Here is a 20,155-nt window from a genome sequence, read left to right on the forward strand (position 1 = left end):
CTATCTGCATGAGACATTTCGTGAGATTCAGACTTTGCTAACGGCCATTGCTGCGATTTATGTACGTCACCATCACTACCATTGAAATAGCCCAAATAAACAGGTTTTTGTGACCCTAGGCTATGACCTCTTCGGCCTAGGGGCCCGAAACTCACCAGTCATGTTCTCCCTAAGGGTCCCTACAATGCTAGAAAATTTGGTACTGCTGAGCCATTGCCCTTTGAAAAGATGTGAGATTTTGGAAAGTGAAATAGGGAGGCAATGAAATCCTATGGGGGATTTTACCAATTTTGGACCCCTGTAACTCTGGTTTGCAGAGATGTAGGGACCCCATCTTTGGAATCCAAGTCTAACAATATGTCTTCTACCTGCATGAGACATTTCGTGAGATTCAGACTTTGCTAACGGCCATTGCTGCGACTTATGTACGTCACCATCACTACCATTGAAATAGCCCAAATAAACAGGTTTTTGTGACCCTAGGCTATGACCTCTTTGGCCTAGGGGCCCGAAACTCACCAGTCATGTTCCCCCTAAGGGTCCCTACAATGCTAGAAAATTTGCCACTGCTGAGTAATTGCCCTTTGAAAAGATGTGAGATTTTTGAACTGTAAATAGGAGGCCCAATGAAAGCCTATGGGGGATTTTACCAAATTTGGAGCCCTGTAACTCTGGTTTGCAGAGATGTAGGGAACCCATCTTTGGAGCCCAAGTCTAACAATATGTCTTCTACCTGCATGAGACATTTCGTGAGATTCAGACGTTGCTAACGGCCATTGCTGCGATTTATGTACGTCAGACTCGCCACCATTGAAATTGCCCAAATAAACAGGTTTTGTGACCCTAGGCTATGACCTCTTCGGCCTAGGACTGCATTGAACGCGACCCACGTATTGTGCGCATTCTGGACAACACCAATTACTGGGTTTATACCTTTCTGGATCCACGGTACAAACACAATGTTCCAAAACTGCTTGAAGAAAGAGCCAGACAGGTCAAAATGGAAGAATACCAGCAGGCCCTTGTGGAGACTTTAGAGAGGAGATTGACATCCTCCCCCTCCTCTAGCCAGTTGTACGCCGACAGACTGACTTCCGCAAACCCAGGACGACCAGGAGGGCAGCAAACAACACAAGCCGCAGCTAGTGCCCAAAAGGGAATGGTATCGGCAGTGTCCTTGGAGTGGGAAAATTTTCTGACACCCATGCAGCAGCACACAGAACAGCAAGCGTGCAGATCCACCTCCAACACCGATCGCCTGGAGAAGATGGTCAAGGACTACATGTCAGATGGCGTAGCTGTGTTGAACAATCCATCTGCACCCTTCAACTATTGGGTATCGAAGCTAGACACCTGGCACAAACTGGCAATGTACGCAATAGAGGTGCTGGCTTGCCCGGCAGCCAGCGTTATGTCAGAACGCTGTTTCAGTGCTGCCGGAGGCATCGTCACAGATCGGCGGCGTATCCGCTACTCCACAGAAAATGCAGACCGTCTGACTCAAATTAAAATGAATCAATCCTGGATTGGAAACGACTACGCAACACTCCCGGACCCCAACCAAGTAACATGAACAATGAACATCTGTGATGGGTTAGCGTTTCCGGTCCCTGTTTATTGAACCTCTCATCTGTATTACATTTATGACTGCATGGCGACAAAATGCAAATTGCTATCCGCACGCTTCTTGTCCTCATGCAAGGCCTGGGTTGTTGTGTCTCAAAGCGTGGCCTTCTCCTCCTGCGCCACCCTCCTCCTGTTCCATCACGTGTGCTGCTGCTGGGTTAGCGTTACCGGTCCCTTTTCCTGGAACCTCTTATATGTATTACATTTATGACTGCATGCCGACAAAAAGCATGTTACCTGTGCAAAGAAAACAGACATTTCCCGCATTTAAAAGACAGTTTTCCCTTTGAAACTTTAAAATCGATTTTCTCAAAAACTATAAGCTCTTTTTGCTAAAAAATTTTTCCTCTTGTACCCACTCCCAAGGTGCACATACCCTGTAAATTTGGGGTATGTAGCATATAAGGAGGCTTTACAAAGCACGAAAGTTCGGGTCCCCATTGACTTCCATTATGTTCGGAGTTCGGCCATGTTCGGCCCGAACCCGAACATCTAGATGTTCGCCCAACACTACACGTGACCCGTTCGGCCAATCACAGCGCTAGCCGAACGTTCGGGTAACGTTCGGCCATGCGCTCTTAGTTCGGCCATATGGCCGAACAGTTTGGCCGAACACCATCAGGTGTTCGGCCGAACCCGAACATCACCCGAACAGGGTGATGTTCTGCAGAACCCGAACAGTGGCGAACACTGTTCGCCCAACACTACTCTAGACCAATAAAATACCTCTTAAGGAAGTGCACATACAGTATATATGTTTCTCCACTGCTCTACAACATTAGTATATCAACCTTCATTTCATACGAGAAGTGCAACAAATACCAGCTTGACATATACTAATTAGATCCATGCATTTCAAAAAGTGACACTTCAAAAGGTGTATTCAGATTTGCTAATGCTCTGCTAATGCTATAATTTTTATATTTATTTAAAATTCTGTGCAAACTCCTAGCCTTTGTTAATACCGAATGATTGCTTCAGAGCACTCTGCGTTTTGTTTTTGGCCTGCCACCTGTTCTAAGCATTTCCTGTTGCTAGTAGTTAACCGCTCTATGTGATATACCTACTCAGTCACCAGAGGATGTGGGTTTTTGAAAAAGTCTTCAAAGGCTGCCTTTATAATTTGCCCACACATTACATTAGAAGCCAAACTCCTAGCAGCATCTGTTTATCTTACAGGTAAAGCTCAAAAAATTAGAATATCATGCAAAAGTCCAAGGGTTCCTATTTCATATATTAGTTTCACCTTTTAAGTTGAATTACTATAATACATGGACTTTTGCATGATATTCCAAATCTTCAAGTTTCATCTTTATTCTAAGTCAGCTTACATGCATTTCAAAGTTCATCTAAACGGTAAATTGAAGAAGAAAAAAAAACAACGGCTAGTTTTGCACTTCCCTGTATTGCTCACAGCTCTTTGGTGCGTGTTTCTGTAGGTAGTGGGAGTACAGCCTCTTCCTAGGTGTCCATGTCCTTCATTTGGAACAAGGCACAGGCTGACCCTGCCTAGTTCCAGTAGTCCACACCCCCATAAACTAATGATAACTGATGTATCATACTGGAAAGTTCCATTTACCATTTGTCTATTGGAGCAAGGGCCTGCAAAAACTAGGCAGTTACTACCTGGCACTAGTTTTGAGAGGTAGATGCAGATGCCCAGGAGGGGAAGAGGTCACATGCCCCCATTAGTTGTGCAAATATGCAGTCAGCACTTGCCCTCTAAGGCCTCATTACCACTTGATGTGGTTCCCAAACAAATCCTAGGCACAAACTCATATAAAATTCACATCAGGAGTAAAACCCCATTTGAACTCATTGGGCTGTTTTCACCTAACGTGGGAATTTGCGTACGTCGTTCACATCCAGAAAACAAAATCAAGCTTACTTACAAAATGTAATGATGGTGCATTTGGATCTGTATGTGAACATCTTTGGGGAAAAGCCACATTGGACCTGTAACACCTGCCCCTAGCTAGGAGAGGCGAGCCCTTAGGGTTTTCTTACTCAGCCAGGCCCCTCACTAGCCAGCAACACCAAAATTCTGATCAGCAGCAGCTGTTACCATAATTTCTTGTAATTTCTCACTAACAATGCATCACTGTCAAAGAATTGTCGGTGTGATTCCGGCATTGCTCAAACTCATAATGTTTTACATATAATAGAAATCAATGCAAATATTAATGATTAAACTGTTTATTCATTAGAAAAAAGACCATAGATTATGACTGAGAAAAAAAAGTAGATTCACATATTATGCCACTGAAGCTCAGTTCAAAGACATCAGTACAATTTTGTATATTTATAGAAAAAAAGAGAATAGAATTGATTATATGTAGGGCAACTTGTGAATAGAGTTTCTGTTTGGAATTATACTGGATATTGTGACACAGATCCCAGGTGTGATGTCTTCTATGTTGCATCCTAGAGAGACAGAAAGACAGTTTAAATTCCAACACTGGGTTCCCACTGTGTGGGTTTCCTCTGGGCACTCCCGTTTCCTCCCACATCCCAAAAACATACAGATAGCTTAATTGGCTTCCCGTAAAATTGGCCGTAGACTATGATGGACATATGACTATTTTAGGGATTAGATTGTGAGCTCCTCTGAGGGACAGGTACTTTAAGGTGGCCATACACTGGTCGATTTGCCATCAGATTCGACCAACAGATAGATCCCTCTCTGATCGAATCTGATCAGAGAGGGATCGTATGGCCACCTTTACTGCAAACAGATTGTGAATCGATTTCAGCCTGAAACCGATCACAATCTGTGGAGCTGCCGCTACTGCTGCCCTCCCCCCCCCCCCCCCCCCCCTCATGCTCCGGCCGTCGCGAGTCCCTCTCTGCTGTCTTCTTCTCCGCTCCGGCTCCGCTCCGCTGCTGAACTTTCTGTCCAGAGGAAGTTTAAACAGTAGAGGGCGCTCTACTGTTTAAACTTCCTGCCGGGGCAGGAAGTTCTGTGTAGCTCTGGAGCCCAAAGCGGAGAAGAAAACCAGGGGACTCGCGCCGGCTGGAGCAGGTAATGTATACCCGCTGTATTGCGTCGGTCGTCGGGCATTCAAACGCCGCTAACGACACAATCCCGACCTGCCGGCGACCGAGAACAATCTTCCGCATGGATGGGTCGACGGGAACGATCGATTTCGGACGGAAATCGATCGTTCTGTCAGCGGTGTGCGCGGCGATTTTCACAGCCGTTTCGATCAATGTGATCGAAACGGCTGTATATCGGCGGGAAAATCATTAGGTGTATGGGCCCCTTTATACTACGTAAAGCACTGCGGGAGATGTCAGCGCTATATAAATAATAAATGTAATAATGTAATGTAATAATATCGGCGTCCAAACCAATCATCTTTCATGATAAGTTGACATGAAGAAGTATTTATGCATGAATTTAGAGAGGATTATGTTTTTCTTTTTTTTATACTTTCAACTGTACAAATAACTAGATAAATACAGATGTTAACAGTTTGAAGTGAAAATGTATAAAAGGATATCTGTCACTACAGGAAAAAACGGTGTGATTTAAGCTACCATCTCAGAGGAGAAGTAAACCTATTTATTGAAAATATTCTGGAACTACGCTAAAACGCAGAATTTAAAGGGACCCTGAAGTATATGTAGGCTGCCATATTTATTTCCTTTAAAAAATATTAGTTGCCTGGCAGTCCTGCTGATCTATTTGGCTGCAGTAGTGACAGAATCACACCAGAAACAAGCATGCAGCTAGTCTTGTCAGATCTGACAATAATTTCAAAAACGCCTGATCGGCTGCATGCTTGTTCAGGGGCTACAGCTTAAAGTATTAGAGGCAGAGGATCATCAGGATAGCCAGGCAACTGATATTGCTTAAATGAAAATAAATATGGCTGCCTCTACATCCCTCTCACTTCAGGTCAGGTGTCCTTTAAATAATAATTCCATTTTAGTACAAAATCTCATATAGGACATCACAATACAATCCATTTTGCAGCTGGATACAATTTTATATTATCTTTTAACTTCACTCTACTGTCGCTTTAACTTTCTAGTACATTTACTGTTAACTGTAACTATAAGTAGTCATCGGAACAATTGCAGATATGTCATAGATGTTTTGAAAGGATTTTAGTTTCTTTGGAAAAGTGAAAACTACACTTTTAGGGGACCATTTGTAATGATTTGTGGCCTTTATGTCCTGTGGCTGACCTCACCTGTGTAGTCACAGCCATCAAGGAGATTATGATCTTCCCTGCCTCAATGAGATAGAAAATTCTTATGCAATTGGTGACAAAGCAGGTCATTTTGGCACCAGCATGTTTGGCATCAGCAGAGGGAGGGCTAGTGAGAGAATAGTTAGGATTAGTTGTAAATATCGTCAGATATTGCGTAGGGGTGTCAGGTGGGGTGTCGGTTAGTGTTAGGCATTGATAGAGGGAGGGCTCATTTGAGAAGACCATATTAAAATATCAGTAAAATTTACCAATATTCTACCGTCAAAATTACCAGCTCATCAATACTAGTGGCCTTGTTGCTCTCATGAGTAATCACGAGTGATTATCCCAGTGATTTAAATGAGGCTTAATTGCGCAAGTGTGCAGCGGGAATACAAGGCATTATTTACCCATAATTCCCCCATCCTCCCTGCGTTCCAAACAGCTTGCACACGTCCTATTGGTCGCGTTGCAAGCCTCACACCGGCGCACTTCCTCCTTCCGGCTTGAAGCTTGCAACGTGACCAATATGATGCATGCAAGCTGTTTGGAACGCAGGGCGGACGGCGGAATTATGGGTAAATAACCCCTTGTATCCCCTCCGTACACCTGCTCCAATTAAGGCTCATTTTAATCACGGATAATCACTTGTGATTACTCGTGAGAGCAAACCTGCTAGTAGCTACACCAGCCCAAATTACCGCTGCACTTTTTTTACATACATATGTAGAATTTTTGCACATTTCTGCATATTTTTTGCACACATTTTCACAATGGTTGCATTTCTTTGCACCCATCAATAGCACTTTTGCATGGTAGCAGTTTTTTCTGTAATTGGCCCTGGCCTTGCACCTAATTTTTGCATTTTTTGCACAATTGTTGCATACATGTTATACATTTGTTGCAATGTTTTCATTTCTTGCAAAATGTAATAGCATTATTGCACTGGAGCACCTTTTTCTGTAATTGGCTCAGATATTACTATTTAGGATCGGAACTGTGTAGTCATGTTTTTCTTTCTACACACGCCACTTCAGGCATTGTATCTTTTAAAATAAAAGGAATCCCAGTATACATAAAAGAAAAGTATATTTTCTTTTGTTTTACCTAAGATGACCATAGATTTGCTGTTGTTATTAAGTCTATTACTATCCCCTTGATGACCAGGAATCTCAGTCCAAGTACTGAAAAGGACAATTTGTTCAGGTGTGCATCTGAAAGAAGATAAAATGTTGGAAAAAACAACAACTGTAAGCAGAGGTGAATAATAGCTATGAAATTCCTTATGGCAGCCAAAATGATCTTCATTAAGTAACATTTGATTAAAGAAGTCTTTTCGCACTAAAGGGCTGCCCACTGTTTCCAACCCGTGAACAATGCATAAACATTGTTATTATAAATTATAAAAGTTTAGAAATATAGTATTTTAAAGCTGCACTCTGTGGTCATATCATTTGGGTTGTTCTCCTGTTTTCCTGGGACTGCTAGAATCTAATCTGGACCATCTCCATATGCTTCATTTAGAAGTAAGAAGTGTGGCATCCAGGGTCGGATTTCTGGAAAGGCCACAGAGACCTGGGCCTTGGGCGGCTACAGTGGATGGCAGCCACGCTCCCAGACAAGGAGGAAGAGCCAATGTGGCTACCTTACTAAGGTCCTCATTTTTGATTTAGTCCATCTTTAGTACAGGGTTTCAGAGGAATGATTAGTGCAAAAGTAATAGTCCTTAAAGGGACCCAGAGCAGGTCCTAAAAATACCCTATTGAACTTTCCTGGGGCTTCCTCCACCCCCTTGAGGTCCCACAGCGTCCTCTGGGCTCCCTCCGTTCTTTTGCTGGCGGCTCCATTAGCCACGCAACTTCGCCAGGAGTTGTTTGCAACTGCCCATGCGTGGCCCCCCCAAGTCTTGCTTGTGCGCCATAAGCATCCTGTGCACGCACGGTTCATTCTTTCGAGACATGGTTCAGGTGGTCTGTAAAGCTTACATTTCATGATTTTTCAAGCGGTTTTTCCTGCGACTGGTGATTTATTCGCGAAAAGCAATTGTTTCCACGATTTTGCAACCAGTGTATGTATGTGCGATTAAGTTATTGAGACTGTCAGAGTGGATTGGATATTTAAGATCCCCAATGGCGCACCCGCAAATTTCTGCAATCATTTGAACTGTCATTCACGCCCGTTGTGTGCCGTTTCATGTTCCCACGGGCAGGAAGATGGATCTGGGGATGCTCATTCGTAGAGTGGCATTGCTGTGGAGTCCCTGATCCATCTTCCAGTGAGTACGAGCCTTGAGGCTTTTGACTGCACATTTTGTAATTGGGGGAAAATTGACAATCATTTATTTGGGATTTTGGACTTTGCTTGCATGTACCCTGACTATGAAAAAATCAATCTACAGTGTGTACAGTATTATATTATAACTTTTTTTTTACTTGCATTAAAATAAAATACTTGTTTTGTAAATCTCAAATATTTTGTAAAACGCTTCTTTATATTAAATGCATTATTAGTACACTACGGAGTCTTGAAGGTTCCTACTTAGTATGTGGGGTATGACCAGGGGACCTATCCAAATTATGCCCCAGGTTTGTTCAAAATGTTCAATTAAAAAATACCTGTTTTAACACTCTCATCAACAGATGTGAATTGACATTGCTGAGTGGGTAGATCTGAAAAAAAAACAAGAAATAGCTAGTATAAATAATTTAGTATTGAACAGCTTAAAAATGCTATGCAGGAGAACAGAGGCGCCAAAAGGATAAAAGGAAGCTAAATGAGCTTAAAAACCAAATTCTTGGTAAATAGAGGAGGTAGTGGTGGACTTACCTCCTCCAAGTAGACACACAACGACTGTAGTAAACACAGTCAATATATTTTATTTATGAACTCCAAATATGCAACGTGTTTCGCAGGTTTGATCCCGCTTCATCAGGCAATAACAACGGAGCAATAGCATATGTGGTCAGTAGAAGAGCCAGGCACCTCTTCTAGGTGTCTGGCTCTTCTACTGACCACATATGCTATTGCCTGATGAAGCGGGATCAAACCTGCGAAACACGTTGCATACTTGGAGTTCATAAATAAAATATGTTGACTGTGTTTACTACAGTCGTTGTGTGTCTACTTGGAGGAGGTAAGTCCACCACTACCTCCTCTATTTACCAAGAATTTGGTTTTTAAGCTCATTTAGCTTCCTTTTATCCTTTTGGCGCCTCTGTTCTCCTGCATAATATTGAGTCCACCCTGGGTGGAGGGTTGAACCCCCTTTTTCTCATCTACAGAGATCGACTTCTTATTTCTGAGTGGGGTCAGGAAAATCTCCCCACCTGCCTTTACAGTGGTTGCCTAATGGTAACCCTGGTTTGTGAGTATTAATATTTACTCTATCTAGTAACCATTTACCAGTACATATTACACTATTGGGGCTCTTGGTGTTCCTTGTTTTTAGCTTAAAAATGCTACTTGAGTACTTTAAGCTTCTCCTGTAAGGATTCACCAAATGTATATTTAATTTTATGAGCAGGCAAGCGTCACGGATGAACCGTGAAAAACACATTCACAATCGGTTTTCTGCACTGATTGTGATTCACGTTACAATCCAGATTGTATGTGCAGGGGCTAAGCACTTGGGGTTACTTCAGGAGGAGCATTATATTTAGATGACAGTGTGTCTTTTAATTGCCTGGGACAAAAGCAAGGCACCCTCTCCCCTTCAGCTCCCAGCTGCGTGGTAACTCTAGCATGAAATGGACCATTTGGCATGCTGCTGCCAGATAAAACCACCAGCACTGCAGGAGACAGATGAAGTGGAGATAGCCCTAGCCATATTGAATAGCTGTATTATATTATTGTTGCCTTTTTAAAAAGATACCGTACTTTTGATCTATATGAAAAGTATACGGTTTGTTCGCTAGTAACCTGAAAAACATTTTCCTATCTCTTTTATGTGGTTGACATAAGCCACAATCCCGTTATTCCACTTCTCACTAACAGAATGTCCTATACTATTCATGTCTGTTATTAATGTGATATATATTCTTTGAGGGTGCAGAATTTGCTATTATTATTTGTGTACGATGCATATTGCTGGGGATATGGACCGGTCATATATTTGAGGCTAGTATTTCCCCCCAAATGTAAGGGGTAGTTAACCACCACAACAGGAGTTGCCCCTGAGTTCCGCCCTCAAAGCTGGATCCTACATAAGGAAGAGACTGAAATCTTATCGAAATTCTCTAGTTTAACAACACCTAAGGATTGAAGCTAGGGAGAGAATCCAAGGCTAGCTTCCCTTTTTTCTTAAAGAAGGGAACATTCTTGGACTTCCACACAAAGGACATATTTCTTCCAAATCTTAAAGTATTCATCTTCTTTGTTTTTTTTATTTTATCATGTTGCTACTGTCTTCACAATTATTACTTATAATAATTTTCTGTATATATTATCTATATTCTATTTACAATAAAAAGACTTAAAGAGGAACTGTCGTGAAAATCTTAAAATTTAAAACACATACAAATAAGAAGTACATTTTTTCCATACATTACTTTTCTCCTATGTTGCTGTCACTTATAATAGGTAGTAGAAGTCTGATATTACTGACAGGTTTTTTGGGTTAGTCCATCTCTTCATGGGGGATTCTCAGCATGGCCTTTATTCTTTATAAAGACACTCCCTGAAAAAGATTTATACAAAGATGCTGGCCAGCCTCCCTTCTCACTGCACACTTTTTTTGGCAGTTGGACGGAGCAACTGTCATTCACTAAGTTCTTTTAAAAATAAAGAAACCCGTGAGAATCCCCCATGAAGAGATGGACTAACTCAAAACCTTTCACTTCTGTCAGATTCCTACTACCTACTGTAAGTGACAGAAACATAGGAGAAAAGTAATTTATGCCTTATTTTACTCTGGAAGAAATTTACTTCTTATTTGTATATGTTTGCATTTATTTTACATTTTCAGATTTTTCACGATAGCGGTCCTTTAAAGAGACTCTGAAGTCTCCCGAAAATAAGGTTTTTATTTTAAAAACCTCATTAACATTATTCTCCCTCCTAAAATGCCGCAGAACCGCGGCGGAAAACCCCCTCAATCACCCTAAACTCACCCCTTACTCGGCAGGCAAAATCCACGACTTTCTTGGTCGTGGATTTTGCTGCCACCTCTATGTACGTCAATCAGCGCGTATCTCCGCCTCTCCACCGCCCCTCTCGGTGAAGGCCCAGCCTCTGTTGCTATCCCAAACCCCACTAAGGTCCCCCTGCACTCTGCAATCCCTCATAAATCACAGCCGTGCTGTGAGGCTGTGTTTACATCTGTAGTGTCAGTCTCAGCTGCTCCCCCGCCTCCTGCATAGCTCCGGTCCCTGCCCCCGTCCCTTCCCTCCAATCAGCAGGGAGGGAAGGGATGCAGGCGGGGACTGGAGTTCTGCAGGAGGCGGGGAGAGCAGCAGACTGACACTACAGAGATAAACACAGCCAGCTCTGACAAGCTGTTTGTCAGCAGCGTGGCTGTGATTTATGAGGGATTGCAGAGTGCAGGGGGACCTTAGTGGGGTTTGGGATAGCAACAGAGGCTGGGCTGTATAGGCAGATCCAGCCTCTGTATGCAGATAATATTCTTCAAACCCACCTCAGGTTCTCTTTAAGGTCATTTTTACGGCTACATACTTGATTTGACCACCGCAGAAAGAATCCTAGCTTTTTTTTTTGCTTCCTGAAGTATTGTATTTTTTCAATCAGACTATGTTGTGTTAACAATCCTATCAGTCCTTATACAGAGGTGGTGGCAGCTACCTGAAATATTGTGTATTAAAGTGTTTGTGTTGCTCGCATGCATATCCTTTTAGTCCTGTAAACTGTGAGTTGGGGCTTCCGTGAATTTATTTTTCCAACACATTCAACAGATGTTCAATAGAATTGAGATGTAAGAATTTTGCAGGCCAAAGAAAATGTAATTCATCCACCCCTTTCCATTGCTCTATGGTTCTGTTCTGCTCACGTGCTGATTGCAAGCTCTTTGGTTTGGGCAGGGGAAAAAAAGGGCACTCTTACTGGTCTGCAGCTACATTGTCAGGATTCCTCCTGTGGCGTGTTCTGTCAGTGGAGCTGCAAACGGACAGTTCTGGCTTATTTGCTTGCATTCGGTTGTGCATTTGCAATAAATCTCATTGTCATTTGCAATCGCTCTGCAGTTCTGGGCAGCTCAGGATGCTGTCATCATTCCACCAATTGCTTGTTGCAGCTGAGCTGCGGCCAGATAGCCCTGGATTTCCTGCATGCATCTTGTTACATAATACTGCATGTATTTCTATATGGGAGTCCTTTGCATTCACATCCAGCTAGCAAATGGTAATCAAGCCAGTTTAGGATTGAATGATTACCATTCAGCTGTGTGGAAATTTGCATGCTTGCATCCATTGGTTGATGCCGGCATAAAAGTCTTCCTCCCATTTTAGACTTTGCCTGACATATCGGTCAGTACGCTGGTCTGCTGGACACTTTGTCACTCTGTAAAAGATCTGTTATTGTAGTTCAATGCGACCTTAATACTTGTGCTTTAGCTAGTTTCTTGTTAAATATATATGCAGACTTGCTAATATATATTTATCCATTAGTTTAGCTGTTTGTTATTTTTCTTATCATTGTGTATTGCCTAGTTCCATGCTTGATGGACATTCACTGCATCCGCGGTGGATCAGTGAAGTCCATTATCCTGATAGCTTGGATTCTGCCATCACCACGTTGGTGACTGGTAGTATTCCTGCTACTCTAGTTTCTGGGAACGTAACTATAGGCTGCAGTTGCTATTAGTTACGTTCTATCCTGGAGTCTTGCCTGGGTGGATGCTTGCTGGTGACTGTTGTTAGCCTGCTTGCTCTGCTTCCGTGGACATGACTGTGAGCTGCGGTTGCTACTAGTTACGCTCCGATTTATAGTCCTGTCTTGTACCTGTCTGAATGCTTGCTATCGCTAAGGCAGCGCAACATCGCACTGCGCTGCCATTGTGTCTTATTTGTAGCGATATCGGAAGCCCAGAGCTGCAGTTGTTCTGGGCAACCTGTGTAGCCTCTTCCATTATTCAGCTACCAGCCTTGTTGCTCTGGGTGGTCAAAGTATAACCTGCAGGCATTACATACATGCTTTTCACTCAGATAATTCTGAGTGGAAAGCACATAGATCAGATAATTCTGATCGAATGTGATCGGATTGATTGTAAATAATTTCAGTTAATGGGCACAATTGGTTACTAATGATTATAAAAACAGTCGTCCGATTGGATTTTTATCGACATAAAATTTGGATTTTCTTGTCAATTTTGATAGATAGGAAGGAATATTGGATTTTCATCAATCCAAAATTTGAATTTATTGTCGAATTTGATAGATAGGAAGCAAAGATTGCTTTGTTTATGGTGTAGTGATTGGTGTATTATGATATTTCCCTTCCGAGCAAAATTATTTGATTGCTTGAATTATTTTTTTTGCTAGAAATTGGACCGTTAGTGGCCACCTTTACAGACATCTTTGAAGGCAAGTTGCATCTAAGTGTTCTTCTGTAAGATGAACAGTATTAGACTAGAGTATTTTAATATCTCACTGGCTAATATTTTTGGGGGTTTTAAAGTTATCCTTTCTTTCTTATTCATCTTTAAATCCCTTTTGGTAGGTACTAAGTTAATGCATAATAGAAACACCCCACAAGTTTTGTCATTATTATGTAGAGGGAGAGATAGGTATGCATAAGGATGGGGATGGGGGTGTTTCCTTATATTCTCTGATAGTACAATAGATACAATAGATATTTCAAAATTGCAAGCTGCTCTGTATGCTTGGTTATCGCATTTATACTTAGAGACACCCACTCCCTTCAGTAAACGGCTGACATGCAGGGGCGGGCCTACCATGAAGCCACCTGAATCAGGTGATTCAGGCGGCAAAATGTAGGGGGTGGCATTTGGACAAACAGTTTGGTCGACCTGACGCCTGCCTTCTCCCCACTCTCCCACCTGTCTTTCTAGCACACACACTAAGCCCCTCATTCACGCATCCCCGAATTCCCAACCTCATTGACGGTTGGCACCTGCGCCCCCTCTCTTATGACATCATAGGGTATACTACAGTGAAACCCCATCACCGGCAAGAGATCACCATGGCCAGAGGAAAAGCTTTGTGACGCGACCAATCAGGCGGGGTGCTGGCGCATACTCTAAATTTTGCTTCAGGCAGCAGAAAGTCTAAAACCGGCGCTGTTGACATGTACCAGTTATGGCAGATGCTGTCTTTGGTTTCACTGTTCCACAGATCCCTAAATCTCTGACATAAAGTCCCTCCATCCAACATGGCACATGCTCTTTAAGTGACATACAGGGGTAGAAATGGCTATCCAAGTCTAAAGTGTTAATACTTCCACAGAAGGGTATCAAGGTCCCAAAACACAATACAGGAATTAGGTGGATCTGTGTTTGTCCAAGTAGACACCTGTGCTAACTTCGTATTTGAAGGAGTTGTACGATTTTTACAGATTGAGGTGAAGTGTGTCCTTTCATAGGAATTACTTTTAATATAATTATTATACAATTAATTAATGCTATTATGCAATGCTGATTATGATTTTAATATTATACCTGTTATATCTGGCAGGACAGGTTGTCCATTATATTCCATGTAACAAGGAAGGTTTCTGGAGGGGTTTTCATTATCCCATATGATTGTACTATATCTCCACACATCATTTACAGACTTATCTAGCACAGCTGCTGTAATTAGGTCTACATCACTGCCATCGTGTAACTTTAGGGTTGTATTAGGCGTTGGAAAATCTGTTAAAAGACAGACTGAATCTGGCAGACCAGCAACTTTTTGAGATGACTTGAGTTCATAAACAGAAGGCTTCTAAAACATAAAAAGAGACAAAAATCAATGAGACAACTACATTTACACAATATTATACAATACCACAGGACATAATGATGATGTGCTGGATTTTGTATGATCCACCATTAAATGTAGATGGTTCTGTCTAGCAGGTTTTGAGATTGTAAGCTAAAGTAAGTAGGTTCTTCTTCTCCTTTTGTGTTGTAGTCTATACTGTACTTGTAATCTACATAAGTAATTTACACCCAAGACCATGCAGAGGATCCTTAAAGCGGTATTGTCACCATAAAACTAGGAGGATGCGCGAGCAGCAGCAGCACTGAGTCAGCGCTAGGAAGTGATGCTACTGCTGATGGAGGCGGGGTACAGAGACTGAGCGGCCATAGCGTGATAGCGTGGATAGGATGCAGAGTGAGGCGGTCTACGGCAACGGCTGCGCTGTCATCGTCAGCTGACGGGGAAGGAGGTGGCTGAGGAGGAAGAGGGAGAAGCGGATCGCTTTGGCGTCTGACGCATTGCTGGTCTGGCACATCACCGCGTGCACAGCGGCTCCTGTCCCGACTTCTGGTTTCCAGCTTCCAGCTCCCAGCTTCTTCCACCTTCTGGTGTCCAGGCCTCCGTCTGAGCAGCTGGCCTCCAGCCCCTGTTCCGCCTGTCCAGCTGTCCCCGTTCTGGCACTTCAAGAGATGGTGATATGGGGGTATATTATGGTGGAGGGTGGTGGGCGAGCCGGGCTCGATACATGAGCGTATGAGCTGATTGATAGCTGGGCAGCTGGGCAGCAATAGGGCAGCACCAGCTCCACTGGTATTAATGCCACCTCCACTACCATTACTATTTAGTGTCATACTTAGTGTCATTACTTGTCATTACTTGTCATTATTTGTACTTAGCACGTGTAACCAGCAGCACTTGTATTTAGTGCTTGATGCTTACCCAGTACCGGTAGCTGTATCAGTATATAGTACCAGTATCTAGTAGCTGTCTAGCTACCTGCCTAACATCTATATCTGTGTTTGTATCTGTACCTAATACCTGTTTAATATCTGCATATAGTCTGGTGGCCGCTGGCGAAGAGGCTATGAGGCTATGAGGTTGTGAGGGCACTGGGGAGGTGATGTGATTGAGCACTGTAGGGCTTAGTGCACTTGCTTGCTGAGTACTGTAAGCGTTTATACATCGGTTAATACATCTGCCTAATACCCTTGTATGCTTGATGAGCATTGATGAGCACTGCAGGGTGGTAGGTATCGATATATGCACTATAGCCGTTGCGGTATTGCCTGATCCTTAATTTATATTGATTGAGTGTGTGCTGGTGTGAGCTGGTAGTGCTGTTTTAACGGCTATGGGTGTATTGCTGTATTGCTGGATCTGAGAAATTAAAAATCTGATTTAAACATTAATAGATCTCAATAGATAGAAACATCATTTCCATATACTCAGATTAAACTACTTCTTTACCAGCATTATATACCTATTGCTACCCATTACTACCTATCACTTTTTATTATTATTGCCTACTGCTCTGCCCTATCCACCTTTTGAAGTATTAGAGACCTAATTTAGCTGCTTGGTGGAGGGGGAGGGAGCGGGGGGGGGGGGGGGGAAGGGAGAGAGGAAAGGCCTTCCTCAGACAGAAGTCAAACGCATAGTCGCATTGTGGGGAATCATTAGGAGAGAGCAGCAATGACAACTGCCAGATTTATGACATAAACTTTTTACAACACAGTCATAACATTTAGGCTGTTATACTTACCCTCTTAGGGCACCACCACTTCCTATTGCCATTATTTATTATTATTGTTCAATAAATTACCGTACCTCCCATTGGAATATTAGAAGAACAAATTATTGATTAGGGTAGTCTTCCGCCTCTGACCACTGATACTGTGAACTAAAATAGTCTCATTACTAAATCTTTATTTCAAGGAGATCTAGGCCCTAAGAACTGAAATATCAACGGAGTGGGAGGAGGCTATAGCAACTGCCGGGTGAGGCTGAATTGTTGCTGAGATACATAAGTTCCAGCATGGCAAAAGTAGTTAAAAACAGAACGAGGGCTAATCAGCAGGAAAGAGACCTAAATGATTTTGGGTTCAGTTTAAGCCCTCAGAACGATGGTCAATCTAAACAAACGAAACAAGTAGTTACACCTCCTAGAGCAACTATATCTTCCCCCCGCTTATTGATGGGGGCACATGGTGCGGTTACACCAAAGGAGATTAATACTCATATTAGAAGATTAAATGAAGCATGCAAAGCCCTTAGCCCAGGAGGTACAGAGAGGAAGGGAATACAAACAGCTGAAATACAAACCCCGAACAAGAAACAGACAAAACAAGAAAAAACTAATTTTATAGAAGGAGAAAGAAAGGTTGAAGGAATCTCTGAAATAAAAATGAGAGAAATCCTAAAAGAATTTTCAATAGGGATCCAATCAACAATGGTGGAAACGGTACAGACAGCCATTAAGGAAGCAGTGGTCGAAGAAATGAGACCAATTAAGGAAGCAATTGCAGGAATAACAGAAAGAATGGAAGCCCTAGAAAAAGAGGTGGAGTCACTAGGCCCAGATACTAAACGTCTGTCAGAAAAATTACTGGCACAAGAACAGCAGTTATGGGCCCTAAGCTGTAAAATGGATGATTTGGAGAATAGGGGGAGACGCAATAACATCAAGATTAGGGGAATTCCAGCAACGGTTCCCCCTCAAGACCTATATGCTACTGTGCAAAATATGTTTGCAGAGATTCTGGGAGAAAAATCCCCGGCAGTTATTGAACTCGACAGAGTGCATCGGGTAGGAAAAGAAAGAACTATCAGTACAGGGAGAAGCTTCGATGTACTATGTAGAATGCATTTCTTTAAGAAAAAAGAGCAATTGATGAATACCGCCAGGACCAAGGGGCGACTGCAGTATCAAGGATACAATATTGAACTGTTTCATGATAATTCAATACGAACAATTCAAAGAAGACGGTTATTAAAGCCCATCCTAGAGGCTGTAAAACAAAAGGGAGGTCGCTATAGATGGGGCTTCCCCCTATCAATCCTCATCACAGTGGATGGAAAAAGCTTCTCTATCCAAGATGGTGATCCGATAGTTGAAGTGCTATCATTCTTAGGGCTAGACGATGTGAAAATAGAGGGATGGGAAAGACCACAGAACTTGTCTAGTAGATAGGAGTCTTCCCCTTACTTATCCGACATGCATTTTTTTTTTCTCTCTCTCCCTCTCTCTCTCTCTCTCTCTCTCTCTCTCTCGCTCTCTCTCTTTCTAAGAGGGTATAGTAATATATCCCCGTCATTCCATGGTAGTAGCAATCTATAAGATCAATGCGTGGGCAAGAGTGTCTCAGAGACACAAGTCGACCACTTAAAGAAATCTGGTGCGGCCGACCATTTGATAATGACTTTGCTGTTGGTTGCATGAGGAATGAATGGTTAGTATGTATGAACCGGGTCTGGCCTCTATATCACGGATTTTTAACTTTTCTATAATAAATAAAAATGAATGTTCTAAGAATTGAAACATTGAATGTCAGAGGTGCAAACTCGCCATTAAAGAGGAGTAGAATTTTAGAAGAATTAAATAGAAACAATATTGATATAGGCTTCTTACAAGAGACACATTTTAAAGAAGGGAAGATCCCATCCCTACTAAATAAAAAATACACGACCTGCATAAACAATGCAAATTCAGTTAAAAAAACCAGAGGACCAGAGGAGTTTCGATCATTTTCCATAAGAAATTAAATTTTATGATAGAAGAGATATATAAAGATGTGGAAGCTAGATACGTGATAGTATTGGGTAAAGTTGAGGGTCATGTAGTAACATTGGCTAATATTTATGCCCCGAATAAAGGACAAACTAAATTTATAAAAAAAATTTTGGGCGTAGTAAAACAGAGGGGGAAAGGGAAAATTATTATAGGAGGCGACTTTAATATGACCATGGATACGAGTTTGGACAGCACCGGGGGGATTGGGAACATTTCAAAAAAAGAGAAAGATGTATGCCTGGATTTAATAAAATCTCACAAATTGATGGATGCCTGGCGTATATTTAATCTGGGAATTAAGGATTATACCTATTACTCTGAAACGCATAATATGTTCTCGCGTCTTGACTATTTTCTGATCCCCCAGGACCAACTCCGAGACATAGTGGATATAAGTATTGGTAATAGATCCTTTTCAGATCACGCCCCAGTAAGACTGTCCATAAACGGTTTTAGCGAAATTCATGGTCCCAAAAGTTGGCGTTTGCAGACAGAATTACTAAAAGATAAAGAGGTTATAGGAGAGATTCAAAATGCTATAAAGGAATTTTTTGAATTTAATTGCTCCCCCAGTATATCACATAGTTTATTATGGGACACGCTAAAATGCGTATTAAGAGGCATATTTATTAAAATAAACGCAAGGAAAACAAGAGAAAAAAAAGTGAGCTTAATAAGTTATTGGATGAGTATAATAAATTAGAAATGATTCTCAAACAAAGTCCGGGAGAACCTGTCCGGTCAAAATGGAATACTGTCAGAACTCGGATTAATAAGTTATTAGATGATCAATGTCTAAAATATTATAAAGATACTAGGAAAAAATACAGAATTGGAAGGAATAGATCAGGAAAAATTATGGCATCCTTACTAAAAAAAGAAAAAAGTACAGTGTTTATTGAAAAGATAGAGGATGAGAGAGGTGATCTTCAATTTTCAACGCAAAAGATAGGTACAGCATTTGTGCATTATTATCAAAAGCTATATAATCTAAACAGTAGTTTGGGAACAGAAAATGAGTGTCCTTTTTTAGATAAAACTGACATGCCACATATTACAAAAGAGTCACTGGAAGCCCCAATAGAAAAAGAAGAATTTTTGAGAGCAATTAAGGTCTCTGCTAAGGGGAAATGTCCGGGGCAAGACGGATTCCCATTGGAATTCTTTGAACAATTTTCAGAGTCCTTGGCTCCGTTCTTTTGTGCAATGGTTAATGAAGATGATCGTGAGATGATATTCTCTGATAGAACAAATGAAGCTATAATCTCTTTAATACCAAAGGAGGGCAAATCACTCTTGAGCTGTTCGGACTTTCGTCCGATCTCCATCATTAACTGTGATATTAAGATCTACTCTAAGATACTAACAAATAGATTGGAAGAGGCGGCGGAGTTGGTCCTGGGGGAACAACAGTCGGGATTTAGGAAATGTAGGCATATGAAATACAATATCTATACGGCCATTGATGTCGCACATAGATTTAGAGCCAGTAAAAAAGAAGCAATACTTGTAGCAATAGATGCAGAGAAAGCATTTGATAGAGTGTCAAGATCTTTCTTGATAAACACATTAAAGAAGATCGGACTAGGGCCATTATTTATATCTAAAATAGCTCAATTATATAGTAATCAATCAGCCAGAATAAAAATAAATGGCTATATTTCAGA

General features: G+C 41.8%; 1 long non-coding RNA gene and 1 gene segment (V, D, J or C); one reads left to right on the forward strand and one right to left on the reverse strand.

The window, feature by feature from the left end:
- Positions 1–20,155, forward strand: part of LOC137528857 (T cell receptor delta constant-like) — a 348,846-nt gene that overhangs the window by 66,499 nt on the left and 262,192 nt on the right.
- On the reverse strand, positions 3,964–8,497 carry LOC137554526 (uncharacterized). The gene is made up of 3 exons (XR_011027370.1): positions 8,441–8,497; positions 6,933–7,039; positions 3,964–4,050 (listed from the first exon to the last, which is right to left on the reverse strand). It is a non-coding gene; the product is annotated as an uncharacterized lncRNA (long non-coding RNA).

This window comes from Hyperolius riggenbachi, chromosome 1 (assembly GCF_040937935.1).
Source record: "Hyperolius riggenbachi isolate aHypRig1 chromosome 1, aHypRig1.pri, whole genome shotgun sequence".
NCBI lineage: Eukaryota > Metazoa > Chordata > Amphibia > Anura > Hyperoliidae > Hyperolius > Hyperolius riggenbachi.